At 39.4% G+C, this 19,677-nt stretch overlaps 1 long non-coding RNA gene across 1 annotated transcript; it reads left to right on the top strand.

Moving 5' to 3' along the window:
• Window positions 1-14,442: 14,442 nt before the first annotated feature.
• LOC125172017 (uncharacterized) lies at window positions 14,443-16,826 on the top strand. Its single transcript, XR_007154551.1, has 3 exons — window positions 14,443-14,454; window positions 15,316-15,325; window positions 16,669-16,826. It is a non-coding gene; the product is annotated as an uncharacterized LOC125172017 (long non-coding RNA).
• The last annotated feature ends 2,851 nt before the right edge of the window (window positions 16,827-19,677 follow it).

Raw genomic sequence — 19,677 nt, 5'->3', positions numbered from 1 at the left:
CAAAACATACCTACGATCTAGCATCATCTATTTGATTTTTGTGTGGGTGTGTTTTTAATTTTTAACATTAATATTTTTTTAATTTTAATTTTTTAATTTCAATTTTTCTACCTCATTAATACCTTTTCTCCCTTCAAAATGACAAAACGAAGGAATTCACCCCAAAAGAAAGAGCATGAAGAAACAACAGCCAGGGATTTAACCAACACAGACACAAGTAAGATGTCTGAACCAGAATTTAGAATCATGATAATAAGAATACTAGCTGGAGTTGAAAATAGATTAGAATCCCTTTCTTCATAGATAAAAGTAGTAAAACATAGTAAAAATGAAATTAAAAATGTGATAACTGAGCTGTAATCACGGATGGATGCCGCAGCGGCAAGGATGGACAAGGCAGAAGAGAGACAAATTTATAGAGAATAACAAAGCAGAAAAAAAAGAGGGAGATTAAGGCAAAAGAGCACGATTTAAGAATTAGAGAAATCAACGACTCATTAAAAAGGAACAACAGAATCATAGGGGTCCCAGAAGAGGAAGAGAGGGAAATAGGGGTAGAAGGGTTATTTGAACAAATCATAGCAGAAAACTTTCCTAACCTGGGAAAAGACACAGACATCAAAATCCAGGAAGCACAGAGGACTCCCATTAGATTCAACAAAAACCGACCATCAACAAGGCATATCGTAGTTAAATTCACAAAATACTCAGGCGAGGAGAGAATCATGAAAGCAGCAAGGGAAAAAAATCCCTAACCTACAAGGGAAGACAGATCAGGTATGCAGCAGACCTATGCACAGAAATCTGGCAGGCCAGAAAGGAGTGGTGGGATATATTCAGTGTGCAGAATCAGAAAAATATGCAGCCAAGAATTCTTTATCCAGCAAGGCTGTCATTCAAAATAGAAGGAGAGATAAAAAGTTTCCCAGACAAACACATATTAAAGGAGTTTGTGACCACTAAACCAGCCCTGCAAGAAATTTTAGGGGGACTTCCTGAGGGGAGAAAAGATAAAAATATAAATAAATAAATAAATACCAAAAGCAACAAAAGATTAGAAAGGACCAGAGCACACCACCAGAAACTCCAACTCTACAAGCATCATAATGGCAATAAATTCATATCTTTCAGCACTCACTCTAAAGGTCAATGGACTCAATGTTCCAATCAAAGGACATAGGGTTGACAGAATGGATAAGAAAACAAGATCCATCTATATGCTGTTTACAAGACACCCACTTTAGACCTAAAGATACCTACAGATCGAAAATAAGGGGATGGAGAACCATCTATCATGCTAATGGTCAAAAAAAGAAAGCCAGAGTAGCCATACTTATATCAGACAATCTAGACTTTAAAATAAAGACTGTATCAAGAGATGCAGAAGGGGATTATATCATAATCAAGGGGTCTATAGACCAAGAAGACCTAACAATTGTAAACATTTATGGGCCAAATGTGGAGCACCCAAATATATAAATCAATTAATCACAAACCTAAAGAAACTCATCAATAGTAATACCATAATACTAGGAGACTTCAACACCCCATGGACAGATCATCTAATCAAAAAATCAACAAGGAAACAATGGTTTTGAATGACACATCGGACCAGATGGACTTAACAGATATATTCAGAACATTTCATCCTAAAGCAGCAGAATATACATTCTTCTCCAGTGCACATGGAACATTCTCCAGAATAGACCAGATACTGGGACACAAATCAGCCCTAAGTAAGTACAAGAAGACCGAGATTATACCGTGCATATTTTCAGACCACAATCCTATGAAACTTGAATCACCACAAGAAAAAATTTGGAAAGGTAAGAAATACTTGGAGACTGAAGAACATCCTACTAAAGAATGAATGGGTAACCAAGCAGTTAAAGAAGAAACTAAAAAGTATATGGAAGTCAATGAAAATGATAGCACAACCCAAAACCTCTGGGACGCAGCAAGGGCAGTCATAAGGGGAACGTATATAGCAATCTAGGCCTTCCTAAAGAAGGAAGAAAGAGCTCAGATACACAACCTAACCTTATTCCTCAAGGAGCTGGAAAAAGAACAACAAATGAAACCCAAAACCAGCAGAAGACAGGGAATAATAAATATTGGATCAGAAATTAATGTTATCAAAACCAAAAAAACAGTAGAACAGATCAATGAAACCAGAAGCTGGTTCTTTGAAAGAATTAACGAAATTGATAAACCACTAGCCAGTTTGGTCAAGAAGAAAACGGAAAGGACCCAAATAAATAAAATCAAGAATGAAAGAGGAGAAATTACAACCAACACAGCGGAAATAAAAACACTAATAAGAGAATATTATGAGCAATTATACGCCAATAAAATGGGCAATCTGGAAGAAATGGACAAATTCCTAGAAACATATACGCTACCAAAACTGAAACAGGAAGAAACAGAACATTTGAACAGACCCATAACCAGTAAGGAAATCGAATTAGTAATCAAAAATCTGCCAAAAAACAAGAGTCCAGGGCCAGATGGCTTTTCAGGGGAATTCTACCAAACATTTAGGGAAGAGTTAACACCTAGTCTCTTGAAGATGTTCCAAAAAATAGAAATGGAAGGGAAACTTCCAAACTCTTTCTATGAAGCCACTATTACCCTGATTCCAAAACCAGACAGAGACCCCACTAAAACGAGAACTATAGACAAATTTCTCTGATGAACATGGATGCAAAAATCCTCAACAAGATATTAGCCAACTGGATCCAGCAGTACATTAAAAAAATTATTCACCACGACCATGTGGGATTTATACCTGGGATGCAGGGCTGGTTCAATACCTGCAAAACAATTAATGTGATTCATCACATCAATAAAAGAAAGGACAAGAACCATATGATCCTCTCAATAGATGCAGAGAAAGCATTTGACAAAATACAGCATCCATTCTTGATAAAAACCCTCAAGAAAGTAGGGATAGAAGGAGCATACCTCGAGATTGTAAAAGCCATATGTGAACCACCCAATGCTACTATCATCCTCAATGGGGAAAAACTGAGAGCTTTCTCCCTAAGGTCAGGAACACGACAGGGATGACCACTCTCACCACTGTTATTCAACATAGTATTGGAAGTCTTAGCCTCTGCAGTCAGACAACACAAAGAAATAAAAAGCATCCAAATCAGCCAGGAGGAGGTCAAACTTTCCCTCTTCGCAGGTGACATGATACTCTATATGGAAAACCCAAAAGATTCTACCAAAAAACTGCTAGAACTGATTCATGAATTGAGCAAAGTTGCAGGATATAAAATCAATGCACAGAAATTGGTTGCATTCCTATACACCAACAATGAAGTGACAGAAAGAGAAATCAAGGAATTGATCCCATTTATAGTTGCACAAAAACCATAAAATACCTAGGAATAAATCTAACCAAAGAGGTGAAAAATCTATACACTGAAAAGTATCGAAAGCTTATGAAAGAAATGGAAGAAGACACAAAAAAAGTGGAAAAAGATTCCATGCTCCTGGATAGGAAGAACAAATATTTTTAAAATGTCAATACTATCCAAAGCAATCTACATATTCAAGGCAATCCCTATCAAAGTAACACCAGCATTCTTTACAGAGATAGAACAAATAATCCTAAAGTTTGTATGGAAACAGAAAAGACCCTGAATAGCCAAAGCAATCTTGGAAAAGAAAACCAAAGCAGGAGGCATCACAATCCCAGACTTCAAACTATACTACAAACCTGTAATCATCAAGACAGTATGGTACTGGCAGAAGAACAGACACTCAGATCAATGGAGTAGAATAGAGAACCCAAAAATGGACCCACAAACATATGGCCAACTAACCTTTGACAAAGCAGGAAAGAATATCCAATGGCATAAAGACAGTCTCTTCAGCAAGTGGTGCTGGGAAAACTGGACAGCGACATGCAGAAGAATGAACCTGGACCACTTTCTTACACCATACACAAAAATAAACTCTAAGTGGATGAAAGACCTCAATGTAAGACAGGAAGCCATCAAAATCCTCGAGGACAAAGTAAGCAAAAACCACTTTGATCTTGCCCGCAGCAATTTCTTACTCAACACGTCTCCAGAGGTAAGGGAAACAAAATAAAAAATGAACTACTGGGAACTCATCAAAATAAAAAGCTTCTGCACAGAGAAGGAAACAATCAGCAAAACAAAAAGGCAACCAACAGAATGGGGGAAGATATTTGCAAATGACATAGCAGATAAAGGGTTAGTATCCAAAATCTATAAAGAACTTATCCAAGTCAACACCCAAAAAACAAATAATGCAGTGAAGAAATGGGCAAAAGACATGAATAGACACTTCTCCAAAGAAGACATCCAGATGGCCAACCGACACATGAAAAAATGCTCAACATCACTCATCACCAGGGAAATACAAATCAAAACCACAATGAGATGTCACCTTACACTTGTCAGAATGACTAACATTAACAACTCAGGCAACAACAGATGTTGGCGAGGATGAAGAGAAAGAGGAACTCTTTTGCATTGTTGGTGGGAATGCAAGGTGGTGCAGCCATTCTGGAAAACAGTATGGAGGTTTCTCAAAAAACTAAAAATATAACTACAATACGGCCCTATAATTGCACTACTAGGCATTTATCCAAGGGATACAGGTGTGCTGTTTTGAAGGGATACATGCACCCCAATGTTTATAGCAACACTATCATCAATAGCCAAAGTATGGAAAGAGCCCAAATGTCCATTGATGCATGAATTGATAAAGAAAATGCGGTATATATATATATATATAGAGAGAGAGAGAGAGAGAGAATGGAGTATTACTCAGCAATCTAAAAATGAAATCTTGCCATTTGCAACTACATGGATGGAACTGGAGGGTATTATGCTAAGTGAAATTAGTCAGTCAGAGAAAGACAAAAATCATATGACTTCACTCATATGAGGACGTTAAAAGACAAAACAGATGAACATAAGGGAAGGGAAACAAAAATAATATAAAAACAGGGAGGGGGATAAAAGAAAAGAGACTCATAAATATGGAGAACAAACTGAGGGTTTCTGGAGGGGTTGTGGGAGAGGGGATGGGCTAAATGGGTAAGGGGCATTAAGGAATCTACTCCTGAAATCATTGCTTCACTATGTACTAACTAATTTGGATGTAAATTTTAAAAAATAAAAAATAAAGTTAAATAAAAAAAAGAAAGAAATATTAACATTCAGAGAGAAAGGCTGTAAGGCACTTGTTTATCTTACCTCTTCCTCAATGCAGGAAATCCTTTTAGACCCTCTTTGGTATGCACCCCCTTCCCCTCTGGTTGACAGCACACAACTCCTTGTGAGGTAGGACACCTGTTTTTGAGAAATAACTTCACCCTGAACTTAAGGCTTACTCCATGTATCTTTTCCATTAATCCTTATCCTTATGAAAACAGCACAAATACACCTAATTATTCTTTAAAAAGTTTCAAATATGCAAAAGATTATGTCTCAAAAATAAACATATTTAAAAAATAAGCATATTTTAATAATTATTATAGAATCAGTGTAGATATATGCCAAACACTTTCAAACTAGTATAAATTACATAAAAATTACATAAATATCTCCTTGTCAATTTATCACATGAAGTCTTCTTTCCCCAAATGTTTACGGTTTCTTATGCAGCCTTTTGGAAAAAAATCTTTTACATAAAAGGTGTTTTTTAAAATTACAAAATGGAATCATATTGTGTAACCTGGTCTATACCTTGTTATTCATTTCTTCTTATCAGCATATCTATGTTGGTATCAGGGTAGCATGAGCTGCTATAACATGTGGACCCCTGAACTTAGTAGCTGAGCTCAACAGAAGTTAATATGTGTTCATACAAATTCTAAGCAGGCAGCTCTCCTTCAAATGGTGAAGCTTCTTCTCCATCATTGGTCCATCAGCATACAATTTCCAAGGCCACCATGCTCCTTCCCATCAGGATGAGAGCACAAACATCAGGTGTGGGAAGTTTCCAGGCACGAGTCTTAAAGTGACGCAGATTATGGCTGCTGTATTCCACTGGTTAGAACATAGTCTACCCCTACCTGCAAAAGAAATGGAGCATATGATCCAGCGCTAGGCCCAGGGAAAAGGAAATGAATTAGATGAGCAGCTAGTAAGTTACAACAGTCTGCCCTTCTGGCTATCATATATTCATTCGACTGTTGAAGATGGAGTGAATGCTATTTTTTTTTAGAGATAAGAGTTTTCTGTGGGCCATATAGCTGCTATATTTGACTTGAAAGAAGGAAGGGGTACACAGTGCTCTCCATCAAGGCTGGGAGGGTTTTCTATAGTCCAGCCATCTATGGATTGAAAAGGCAAGCTATCGGCTTCCTGCTCACTTCCTTGCAATATCCAATGATGAAACAGGGACAGGGTAACCATAGTAAGCATTGTTTTAAGGCTCTGACATTAAAAACTGCTTTCAGGCTGGGTTCATGATCTATTTGGTAATATAAATATTAACAAAACCTTAGTAAGCCTCTGATCTATTTGTCTCTAGTCAGTTCTCTGTACCTCTTAACATACTGAAAATTCTTTTCTAGGCATATTCTCAAGCTAGATTTTTTTGTTTTATTTCCTCATCCCCTGCTCTCTCAACCTTGATTCTACCAGTAACAAAGCATATGGTTGTAAGCTGCATAGAGCTTTGCCTTAGATCTTTGCCTTAGAGCTGAGCTGAAGAAGTACATTTCTTTGTGAAATTCCTTCAATCTTATTTCTTATTTTTGGTGGCATAGAACCAATTGGATTTTCTAAAAATTTTGAGTCCCCAAATTTCTGAATCTTCCTTATTCCCTTTCATTTCTGCTTGCAAACATACCATGTCTGCTTATGTCTTCCTTATAATATTTTGAGCTCATGTCTTCCTTACAATTTGCTAAAAGCAGAAAGTGAAAATAACATATTATTTCCCACAGCTCTGCCTAGAGTAAGGACTCACCAGCCATGGGGCCTAATTTCCCAGCTGTTAGAGCAAGCAGTTTCACTAGATGTTGCCACTGCAAAATACGATGCCACATATTTTGGGTTTGGCATTGGTCTGGGTTCTTTCCCTCCATACATGGCTTCCAAGTCCCCTTGATCACCTGCAAGAAGCTGGTGGTGGGAACAGCTCAGGGAGTCACTCATGGTGGGTGGGAGTAGGGGAGGTGGCACACATCACTTCCATCCCTGACTGCATTAAGGCAGGGAATACATCCTGGCTGTGTGCTTATAGAAATCAAAAAAGAGGTTGGGTCAGTCAGCAATCTCTGCCGGACCTGCCAGCTCTCTTATTAACTAGGTTTTACTTTTAGAGTAAGATTTGTGGATACATAGAATAAGTTCAAACGGGATTAAAGGCATAAGACTACTTCCCAGAAAACCAGTCAAGCTTGCAAAACTACCAGCCTTAATGGTTCCTTGTGTAGCCTTCTGGAATTTATGTGTGTGTGTGTGTGTGTGTGTGTGTGCACATGTACACACACACAATTTTACCTCTTCAGGTTGTCATTTTCTCTTAAATTTTCTTTAATTTTAAAGTTGCATGATATTCCCTGATGAACTTATGGCCTTTTAATCTGTTCCTACTTTTTCTTTCTTTTTTTTTTTTTAATTTTTTTTTCAACGTTTATTTATTTTGGGGACAGAGAGAGACAGAGCATGAACAGGGGAGGGGCAGAGAGAGAGGGAGACACAGAATTGGAAACAGGCTCCAGGCTCTGAGCCATCAGCCCAGAGCCCGACGCGGGGCTCGAACTCCCGGACCGCGAGATCGTGACCTGGCCGAAGTCGGACGCCCAACCGACTGCGCCACCCAGGCGCCCCCCTACTTTTTCTTTTATACACGGTAAATATTGCAGTAAGATTTCTTGAAATATTGTTGTAACTATATCCATGGAGTAAATTCATAGCACTACAGTCTGCATTTTTAATTTCATTATGCCAATATTAACAATGATCAAATAGCTTAAATACTATTCTTTCCCTGTGAAACACACATTATTATTAGGTTAATTATGGTATATTTTAAACTTCTTATAGCTAACTTATTGTAATTATAAAGTCATGTTTGTAAAATGTCAAGAAACTATTGCTGCAAGCAGTTTCTCTTTTTTTCCTCCACTGCTATTAAGGAGCCCTTAGACCCCTTCTCTGACCAATTCTTTCCTGTGCCAGCTGTCTTGGGGGTTTGTAAATGTCAGCACACTCAGGAGACCCTGAACTGCAGAAGCAGGAGCCTGCCTTCTTGCCAAGCATTGTGCAGCCCCAGTATAGTCACATGTTATGTTCAGATCCTTAGCAAAGGAGCCTGGTCAAACCTTCCAAACTGCCTTTTTTTTCTTTCTCAAAGCTTTATTTATTCTGTACACAGTTATTCTGTCATGCCCACCTGTCACATCCCAGCCCAAACTTTGACATGACTCCTCACTTCTCATGAAATTAGTTTCAAAATATCATTCTGGTAGCCAGTGCAGGAGGACTGTCCTCAGTTTCATCCTACAGTGTTCCATCCACGTGCCACTACTGGGACTCACAGGCTGCCTTGGCTTCTAGGGACATACTTCTGGGGTGCTGCCCTAGGGAAGGGCTGAACCCAGAGCAGGTGGAGTCCCACATTGAAGTTGGTGGAACTGAAACATGGAGTCAGGTTACTGTGATAGCTTAAAAAATCTAAATTAAGTTATTTTATAATAGGTTACATATGAACATGGTACCAAATTCAAATGTAGTTATGTATCTAAGGTGAGACATATTTCCTTCTGCCCCTGCCCACACACTCCTTTTCCCATTAGCAATCACTGTGTTCCATGTCTCAGTGGTCTTTGAGACATATTTTTGGTATATATAAATGCATGTACCTCTACTCCCCAGAACACATATCTCTCTTCTTACAAAAATGACAGCACACTTTACATGCTTTTTTTTTCCCCTAAAATGCATCTTGGAAATTGTTATATATCAGCATACACTGTACTGTCTTCTTTATTTTAGTCTTTGTGTAGAATTACCTTATTGTGAGGTATTATAATTTATCTGGCCAACCTCAGGCAGTGTGTTTTAGATTGTAAAATTAAACTGTAATTTTTAAGCTTTACATATATCTTCCTATATACCTATATCTATAGAATAAACCTCTAGAATTATCCTACCAAAGGGTATATGTCTTTATTTAATTTTCTTATATATTGCTAAGTTTACCTCCATGGAGATTGTACCAATTTACATATTTCTATTTCTAAAGTTGATGCACAAATACCATCATTGTTGAATTCCACGTATATTTATGTACACACACACACACATATATATATAATAAAAAGATAGGTGACCTATACTCTAGCTGAAAAACTTGTTTCCAACAGGAGTATAGGTTAACAATTTTGATAACACCATATGTGTATACTGCAACTGAGTAATTAAGTAAATGGATGGTGGATGGTGGGAGTCTGCTTTCTCACTCTTTAGGTGGCATTTACAATAATCAAGGGGGCAACACTAGAATGAGTATACCAGGATTATGGTTGGAGATATCAGCATGAGCTCAAATTTAGCATAATGTAGGGAGAAGTGGTTACATACAGAAATTTGTAGAGATATGTGTATATACATGGGTGAGTATACATGTGGATTTCTTTGCTCTGCCAGCTGAAGGCCCCTAGAAGCAATGACACCCCAGTAGTAGTTAGCACACCCCGTCCTGGATCTTTATTGTTAATTCCATTTTCCACCAGAAGGAATGACTCTTTGGAGAAATGACCGATTCTAGGACAATACCAAAAATGTACAAAATTAACCTGGAACATCTTATAGTGACAAACAGTAAGGATATGGCAAGCAAAACAAAACAAAACAAAATAGAACAAAAAAAAGATTAATGAAGTATTTCAAGAAAACCCACAAGTTCCAGTGGTGCTTTTTTTTTAATTTATTTTTTTAATGTTTATTTATTTTTGAGACAGAGAGAGACACAGAATGAGCAGGGAAGGGGCAGAGAGAGAGGGAGACACATAATGTGAAGCAGGCTCCAGGCTCTGAGCTGTCAGCACAGAGCCCGACGCGGGGCTCGAACTCACGAACTGTGAGATCGTGACCTGAGCCAAAGTCGGATGCTTAACCGACTGAGCCACCCAGGCGCCCCTAATGAGGTATTTCGAAGGGAAACAGGAGCCTACTGAAAAAGCTCCCAGTGACCAAAGCCAGAACAATTTGAGCAACAAAATAAATAATGTAGTGTTGGTTTATACCTAACATCTATAAAATAACTATGCATGGATCCATACTGATATAGAGGAAGGATTAAATAAATAAATAACTAAATAGGGCAGTATAGACAAATACGACATGCAGAATAATTCCAAAACATTCATGCAGGGACTCTCTCCTCAGGGAAGTAGAGCACGTCTCCACCCTTTAAGTGTGGCTGTGCATAGTGCTTTTTTTTCTAAATAGCAAAGTATGTGTAGGGAGATAAAGGGCAACTTCACAATGGAGAAACCTGACAGACACCACTGCAGCCAGGTGACCAAGGTCAACATCAACAGTGATGAGTCATGCTGGTGTGATATTATGAAAATAGCACTTTTCTGTGGTCTTCCTCCCCAAACTCATAGCCCTATAACCCCAATGCAATCATAAGAATAACATCAGACAAATCCCAGTTGGGGAACATTCTATAAAAGACCTGACCAATACTACTCAATGCTGTCAAGGTCATCAAAATCAAGGAAAATCTGAGAAATTGTCACAGTTCAGAGGAGCCTAAGCAGACATGACATTTAAATGTAATATAGTATCTTGGATTGAATCCTGGGACACAAAAAGGACATTAGGTACAAACTAAGGAAATCTGAATAAAATATAGATTATAGTTAACAGCAATGAAGCCATGTTGGTTCATTAGTTGTGACCAATGTACCATACTAATGTAAGATGTTAACACCAGGGGAAACTGACTATGGGAATTCTGTACTACCTTTGTAATTTTCTTTAAATCTAAAACTATTCTAAAATAAAAAAAATCATTAGAAAAAAAGATGAACTCCTACATGGATTTATAGTTCTTTTAAAATTATTTTTGCATATGCTGTCATATACATATACATTTTATGATGATACCGTATTATATTTGTTGTATTTTAAAATACAGACTATTTTTTTTCAATTTGCATCTCTTTTCCTTGCTGGGAGGGAGGGACTGTCCCCTAACTCTCTGAAAGAGAGAACAAAGGGGCTCAGAGGAATAATTTATAGAGATTGGGGTGGCTGCAAACATGGGGCCAGATCTTCTACCCCAGTGGACTGTCCTCTGAGGTGGAGTCTGCCAGTGGGAAAGAAGCTGGGGAGACAAGACTTGACCTTCTGTCTTGGACTCTTGGAGCACACAGGAACACTGAGATTGGGGTTCATGCTCACGTTGGGTATGGAAGGAAAGGTGCCCAATGAGAGAGTCTGAAAAGAAAAAAATGGGGTCATCTCACTCTGGGTCCCCAGGGTCCTAGGGAAGGTGAGAAGATGAGTATGAGGAAGGTGAGGTGAGGAGTGGCAAGAGCTCTGGGCTGTTTAGCCATGGAACAGGCCAAGTGAGGATAACCTGGAGAGGGTGGGACACTGACCATGGTGGTCTTGGCATGGCCTCAATGCCAAATTAGAATGTGAGACCCTTTGGTAAAATATTAAGAAATTCAAGATGGTTATAGCAGAGCTTAAAGCCTCTGAACCTGAGGCTCTGTGACTGCTGCTGAGTCACATGCCATGAGGTCTTGGGCTCAGGCTGAGCCTAGCTCCAAATCCACACACACCACTTCTGTAGGACCAGCACAATGATGAAGCTGCCAGCAGTAGATGGACCACACCAAACAGGGCAAGGCCAGGGCATCTGCACTCACCAGGTGATGATCATTCTTCCTTTTATCTATCTACCTTTCCACCCACCTTGGAATGGCTGGATGCAGAGAGAATGCAGAAAGAGACAGCCCCACTGCAGCCCACAGCCCATTCACTGATGAAGGCAGGCAGGTAAATGAGGTGCAGATAACTGTAAGCCTGAACTGAGAAGTGGAGGAGAGAAGATTAATTATATTCCATCACAGTGCTCAACTTGACTCTTCTAGATTTGTTAAAATGCAAAATTACCAGGAAATATGAATCTGCTTGAGAAGTTAAAGGATGAAAAAGAAAAACCGAACAAGGCAGCTGGTGACAGTAACTTAAAATTAAAACCCTCCCAGCCAATGAAGGACTGTAACCCAAACTAGGTTTGTTTATCCACTAACATGTTATTGGCATCACACTAGCTTTCTCCAAAGGGTGTGCCATGAGGTTTTGGAAAGCATTTGGAAGAATTTTCCTCTGTCCTTCAAGGTCCATCTAGTTGTAGTAAGAATAAAATACACATGAGACGTATTAATAGAAGAAAATCAAATTTAATAGCATACTTACAGGGAATCCACACAGATGTGGAAATTCCAAAGACATTCAGACAACATGATGTTTATATGAGCTAAGGAGAGGGATAAGGGTCTAAGGATTCAAAGGGGAGAAAGACCATTAGCAAGGAGGTGTTCAGAAAACAAAAGTTGGCCTATTATGTAGATAAGTTTCTTATGTAAAGAGCAATCTCCAGTAATGGCTCTATTCTTGGAACAGGTGGGCAGTCGAAGGGGAGGTAAAGAGTTTTTCCTGAATCTTTTGGGTTTTGATTGCTTTTAACTCAAAATAATCTTCATGCGAAAGTTGCCCATCTGGGGGCAGCATGCCCTTGGTCCCTATACATTTAATGAAGAAAGACATCATTTTATGGTCCAAAGAATTATAAATAATGGAGGGTATGTAAGGAGGGGTGGGTGAGTGAAGTGCTGTAGAAAACAAGTCAGTGCATTATACCCGCCAACAAATGGGGGCTCAAAGAGAGAAAAGAGGAGCTCTACCTTCTCCCACAGCCAACCAGTGATCTTACTCCTCAGTTTGTATGACAAAACTTGCTAGCACCACTTCTTAGTTTTCAGCCCCTTAGAGGCTTCCAAATACTACCTGCAATACCATGGAAGTATGTACTAGGATTGCCTAGCTTGGGTCAGGCATCTACCTGATGCTCCAGTGGGAGGGTAAGGAGGGAGCAGGGAAGATACAGCTGGATGGAGGATGGGGGTGGAGGGATGATATAGCTGGGAGGGAGGGTGGAGGCCATTGCAAGCTGCCTTTATGCCAAGGAATTTGGACTTTACTTGAAAAAACTAGGTCACGAGATGTGTATAGGTCGGTATTGTTTGAGATATAATTGGCATATAATATTGTGTAAGTGTAAGGCATACAACACGATTTGATACATTTATATATTGCAATGTAATTACCACCATAGTATTAGCTAACACCTGTATCACATCACATAATTATTATTATTTTTTTGTGGTAAGATCTAGTCTTTTAGCAACTTTGAAGTTTATTTATTTAAATTCAAGTTAGTTAACATACAGTGTAGTTTTGGCTTCAGGGGTAGAGCTCAGCAATTCATCTCTTACATATGACACTCAGTGCTTATCCTGAAAAGTGCCCTCCTTAATGCCTATCACCTATTTCACCCATCCCCCCACCCCCCAACAGCAACCCTCAGTTTGTTTTGTGTATTTAAGAGTCTCTTATGGTTTGCCTTCTCTGTTTCTATCTTATTTTTCCTTCCCTTCCCCTATGTTCATCTGTTGCGCTTCTCAAATTCCATATATGAGTGAAATCATATGATATCTATCTTTCTCTGACTTATTTTGCCTAGCATAATACCCTCCAGTTCCATCTACATTGTTCCAAATGGCAAGATTTCATTCTTTTTCATCATCAAGTAGTATTCCATTGCAAATATATACCACATCTTTATCCATTCATCAGATGATGAATATTGGGTTTTTTCATAATTTGGCTAAAGTTTATAATACAATGTTGTTGACTATAATCACTATGCTGTACATTAGATCCCCAGGTCTTATTTATCTACCAGTTGGAAGTTTGTACCCTTAAACAGTATCCCCCAATTCTCCCACATTATGCTCTCTGTTTTTTATAAGTTTGGCCTTTTTAGATTCCACATATAAGTGATATCATACAGTATTTGTCTTTCTCTTTCTGACCTATCTGTTATCTTTTATAGGTGAATGTTTTTCTGTATAAAGTCTTTCCATCTATTCTTTTACATTTTATCTTTTTAATAATTTATTGAGTGCTCACTAGCACTGACTCACATTAACAGATAAAAAACAAGGCATGATATGGTTCACCTCAACTCACACAATAAGATCAAGGCTGCTTTCTTGGAGAGGGAAAGAAAATTGTCATGCACTATGCCCAACCTCCTCTACCCCCAGAAGCAAAATCCAAAACACCTTGAGAGCCTTCTGTCATACTCTGAGCTGAGGATGTCCCAAAATTCATGAGACCTCGAAATAATTAGTAAGATTTTCCTGTTCTACAAAGTAAGAACACACACACACACACACACAGAAATTTCAGTTTTCCTCTTTCTGTGTATGGAAAAACCAGTTTTTCTTTACTTCATGTTTCTTTTCTATGAGTCTGTTTTTTTATTATTCACACAAAACACTTCACTTGTGGGTTCTGAATATCCAGAGGGATTTCTCCTCACAAATCAATTCTCTATGATGACATCTGGATGTATTACAGTTTAACTCAATTCTGATACTATCTACCTGGAGGTAGCATCAGATCCCACAGGTTAAGGGCTCAGTCCCACAAGACTGCTCCCCAGCACACTCCAGATACCAATTGCAAGAAGATGCCAATTGCCAGTTTACCCATAACTTCTGTCTGAATTGGCTACAAATTGAAGGTTCCCATGACCATCCACCCCCCCCCCCGCCCCTTGGATTTGATTACTTTGGTAGAGTGACTCAGAGAACTCAGGGAAACACTTACTTACATTTACCAGTTTATTAAAGGATATGGTAAATTGCGCTCTCAACAATAGCCAAATTGTGGAAAGAGCCTAAATATCCATCAACTGATGCATGGATAAAGAAATTGTGGTTTATATACACAATGGAATACTACTTGGCAATGAGAAAGAATGAAATACGGCCTTTTATAGCAATGTGGATGGAGCTGGAGAGTGTGATGCTAAGTGAAATAAGCCATACAGAGAAAGACAGATACCATATGTTTTCACTCTTATGTGGATCCTGAGAAACTTAACGGAAACCCATGGGGGAGGGGAAGGAAAAAAAAAGAGGATAGAGTGGGACAGAGCCAAAGCATAAGACACTCTTAAAAACTGAGAACAAACTGAGGGTTGATGGGGGGGTGGGAGGGAGAGGAGGGTAGGTGATGGGCATTGAAGAGGGCATCTTTTGGGATGAGCACTGGGTGTTGTATGGAAACCAATCTGACCATAAATTTCATATATTAAAAAATAATAAAAAAATAAAAATAAAAAAAGGATATGGTAAAGTATACAGATTAACAGCCAGATGTAGAGATGCATAGGGAAAAGTTTGGGAGGATTTGAGTGCAGAAGCTTCTGTCCCCATGGAGTTGGAGCCACCCTCCTTGTGTGGATGTGTTCACCAGCCTGGAAGCTCCCCAAACTCTTTACTGTTGGAAGTTTTATGGAGGCTTCATCACATAGGTGTGATTGATCATAAACTCCATTTTTAACCCTTATCCCTACTCAAGAGAATGGGAAATGGAACTGAAAATTTCAAGCTTCTAATCTTGGCTTGGTGTTTCTGGTGACCAGTACCCATACAGGAGCCTCACTGGAGTAAAGACACCTGATCACTCAGGAAATTACGAGGTTTTCAGAACGAACCAGTGGGGAAGAGACCAATATATATATTTCTATTGTTTCTCTCTCTCTCTTTCACACACACACACACACACACACACCGTAATCTCTTTAATAAACAAGTCTCTGAGATCAATTGCAGAATCCTGGCTGCACTTGATAAATGAGCCTCATGCTTCTGCCTGTTAGAATAGCCATCATTGGGGTGCCTGGGTGGCTCAGTCAGTTAAGGGCTGGACTTGATTTTGGCTCAGGTCATGATCTCACTGTTTGACAGCCTGCTTGGGATTCTCTCTCTGCCTCTCCCAACTCATGTGCACACTCTCTCTTTCTCTCTCTCTCAAAATAAATTTTAAAAAAGAATGGCCATCATAAAAAAGACAAAGGATAACATGCTGGTGTGGGTGTAGAGAAAAGGGAAACTTTGTATTCTGTTGGTGGGATTATAAATTTGTATAGCCACTTTGAAAAATAATATGGAGGCTTCTGAAAAACTTAAAAATTAAACAACCATATGGTCTAGCAATTCTATTTTTTGAAAATATATCTGAAATAAACAAAAACATTATTTTGAAAGTGTATCAAAAAAAAAGAAAGTGTATCCACACACCTTGTTCATTGCAGATTTATAATAGCCAAGACATGGCAACAACCTATGTGTCTACTGTCAGATGAATGAATGAAGAAGACACATACATGCACATACTACACATGATGGAATATCATTTAGCCATAAAAAAAAGGAAATATGTTCATTTGCAACAACATGGATGGACATTGAGGGCATTATGCTAAGTGAAATAAGTCAGAAAAAGACAAATACTATATGATCTCACTTATAGCGGAATCTAAAACAAACAAACAGAGATATACCAGGGGAAGATGATGGTGTAGGAGGACACTAGGCTCACTGCATCCTGCTAGTCACTTAGATTCCACCTACACCTGCCTAAATAACCCAGAAAACCACCAGAAGACTAGCAGAATGGAGTCTCCAGAGCCAAGCGCAGATGAGAGGCCCACGGAAGAGGGTAGGAAGGGCAGAGAGGCAGTGCATGCTACACCACTACACGGACTAGTGGGAGGGAGCCGGGGCAGAGGAGCAGCCAGCGGCCAAGCAGAGACCCCAAGTCAGGCTGGCAAAAGTAGAGGAGCCGGACGGAGTGTATTTGGACAGCAAGCAGGACTTAACATCTGGAAGGTTATAAGTTAACAGCTCTGCTCAGAGAGCGGGAAGTCTGGAGGACAACAGGAAGGAGAGTTGCTGAGCCCCGGGAGGACAGAGCTCAGTTTGGCGGGGAACAAAGGCACTTGCCAGTGCCATCTCCCTCGCCCATCCCCCAGAAAAAATCCCAAAGGGAACCAGTTCCTGCCAGAGAACTTGCTTGCACCACGCAAACACCAACGCTGTGCTTCTGCGGATCCATCCCTCCAGCCGTGGGTCTGACTCCCTCCCGCTGCCACAGGGACCCTCCTGAAGCAGATCATCCAAGGAGAAGCAAGCTAAGCCTGCCCCTCTCGCCCCCGTGCACCTTGCCTACCCACCCCAGCTAATATGCCAGATCCCCAGCACCACAAGCCTGGCAGTGTGAAAGTAGCCCAGATGGGCCATGCCACCCCACAGTGAATCCTGCCCCTAGGAGAGGGAAAGAGAAGGTACACACCAGTCCCAATGTGGCCCCAGCAGTAGGCTGGGGGCAGACATCAGGTCTGACTGCGCCCTGCCCAATAACTCTGGTTATTCAAGACAGCTCAGGGGAAGTGCCCTGCAGGTCCGCACCACTCCAGGGACTATCCAAAATGACGAAATGCAAGAATTCCCCTCAAAAGAGTCTCCAGGAAATAACAACAGCTAATGAACTGATCAAAAAGGATTTAAACAATATAACAGAAAGTGAATTTAGAATAATAGTCATAACATTAATTGCTGGGCTTGAAAACAGTATAGAGGACAGCAGAGAATCTATTGCTACAGAGATCAAGGGACTAAGGAACAGTCAGGAGGAGCTGAAAAATGCTTTAAACAAGATGCAAAATAAAATGGAAGTGACCACAGCTCGGATTGAAGAGGCAGAGGAGAGAATAGGTGAACTAGAAGATAAAATTATGGAAAAAGAGGAAGCTGAGAAAAAGAGAGATAAAAAAAATCCAGGAGTATGAGGGGAAAATTAGAGAACTAAGTGATGCACTAAAGAGAAATAATAAACGCATAATTGGTATTCCAGAGGAGGAAGAGAGAGGGAAACGTGCTGAAGGTGTACTTGGAGAAATAATAGCTGAGCTCTTCCCTGAACTGCGGAAGGAAAAAGGCATTGAAATCTAAGAGGCACAGAGAACTCCCTTCGAACGTAACTTGAATCAATCTTCTGCATGACATATCATAGTGAAACTGGCAAAATACAAGGATAAAGAGAAAGTTCTGAAAGCAGCAAGGGATAAACGTGCCCTAATTTATAAAGGGAGACCTATAAGACTCGTGACTGATCTCTCTTCTGAAACGTGGCAGGTCAGAAAGGAATGGCAGGAGATCTTCAATGTGATGAACAGAAAAAAATATGCAGTTGAGAATCCTTTATCCAGCAAGTCTGTCATTTAGAATAGAAGGAGAGATAAAGGTCTTCCCAAACAAAAACTGAAGGAATTAGTCCCCACTAAACCAGCCCTACAAGAGATGCTAAGGGGGATCCTGTGAGACAAAGTACCAGAGATATCGCTACAAGCATAAAACATACAGACATCACAATGACACTAAACCCATATCTTTCTATAATAACACTGAATGTAAATGGACTAAGCGCCAACCAAAAGACACAGGGTATCAGAATGGATAAAAAAAAAACAAGACCCATCTATTTGCTGTCTACAAGAGACTCATTTTAGACTTGAGGACACCTTCAGATTGAGAGTGAGGGGATGGAGAACTATTAATCATGCCACTGGAAGTCAAAAGAAAGCTGGAGTAGCCATACTTATATTAGACAAACTAGTCTTGAAATTAAAGGCTGTAACAAGAGATGAAGAAGGACATTATATAATAAATACAGGGTCTATCCATCAGGAAGAGCTAAGTATTATAAATGTCTATGTGCTGAATACAGGAGCCCCCAAATATATAAAACAATTACTCATAAACGTAAGCAACCTTATTGATAAGAATGTGATAATTGCAGGGGACTTTAACACTCCACTTACAGAAATGGATAGATCATCTAGACACATGGTCAATAAAGAAACAAGGGCCCTGAATGATACATTGGATAGATGGACTTGACAGATATATTTAGAACCCTGCATCCCAAAGCAACAGAATATACTTTCTTCTCGAGTGCACATGGAACATTCTCCAAGATAGATCACATACTGGGTCACAAAACAGCCCTTCATAAATATACAAGAATTGAAATCATACCATGCATACTTTCAGACCACAGGCTTGAAATCCACCACAGGAAAAAGTCTGGAAAACCTCCAAAAGCATGGAGGTTAAAGAATACCCTACTAAAGAATGAGTGGGTCAACCAGGCAATTAGAGAAGAAATTTAAAAAATATGGAAACAAACGAAAATGAAAATACAACAATCCAAACGCTTTGGGATGCAGTGAAGGCAGTCCTGAGAGGAACATACATTGCAATCCAGACCTATCTCAAGAAACAAGAAAAATCCCCAATACAAAATCTAACAGCACACCTAAAGGAAATAGAAGCAGAAGAGCAAAGACAGCCTAAACCCAGCAGAAGAAGAGAAATAATAAAGTTCAGTGCAGAAAAAAACAATATAGAATCAAAAAATCTGTAGATCAGATCAACGAAACCAAGAGTTGGTTTTTTGAAAAACTAAACAAAATTGATAACCCTCTAGCCAGGCTTCTCAAAAAGAAAAGGGA

Source organism: Prionailurus viverrinus, chromosome C1, assembly GCF_022837055.1.
Source record: "Prionailurus viverrinus isolate Anna chromosome C1, UM_Priviv_1.0, whole genome shotgun sequence".
Taxonomy (NCBI): Eukaryota; Metazoa; Chordata; class Mammalia; order Carnivora; family Felidae; genus Prionailurus; species Prionailurus viverrinus.
This window is presented reverse-complemented; position numbering and strand designations above follow the sequence as displayed.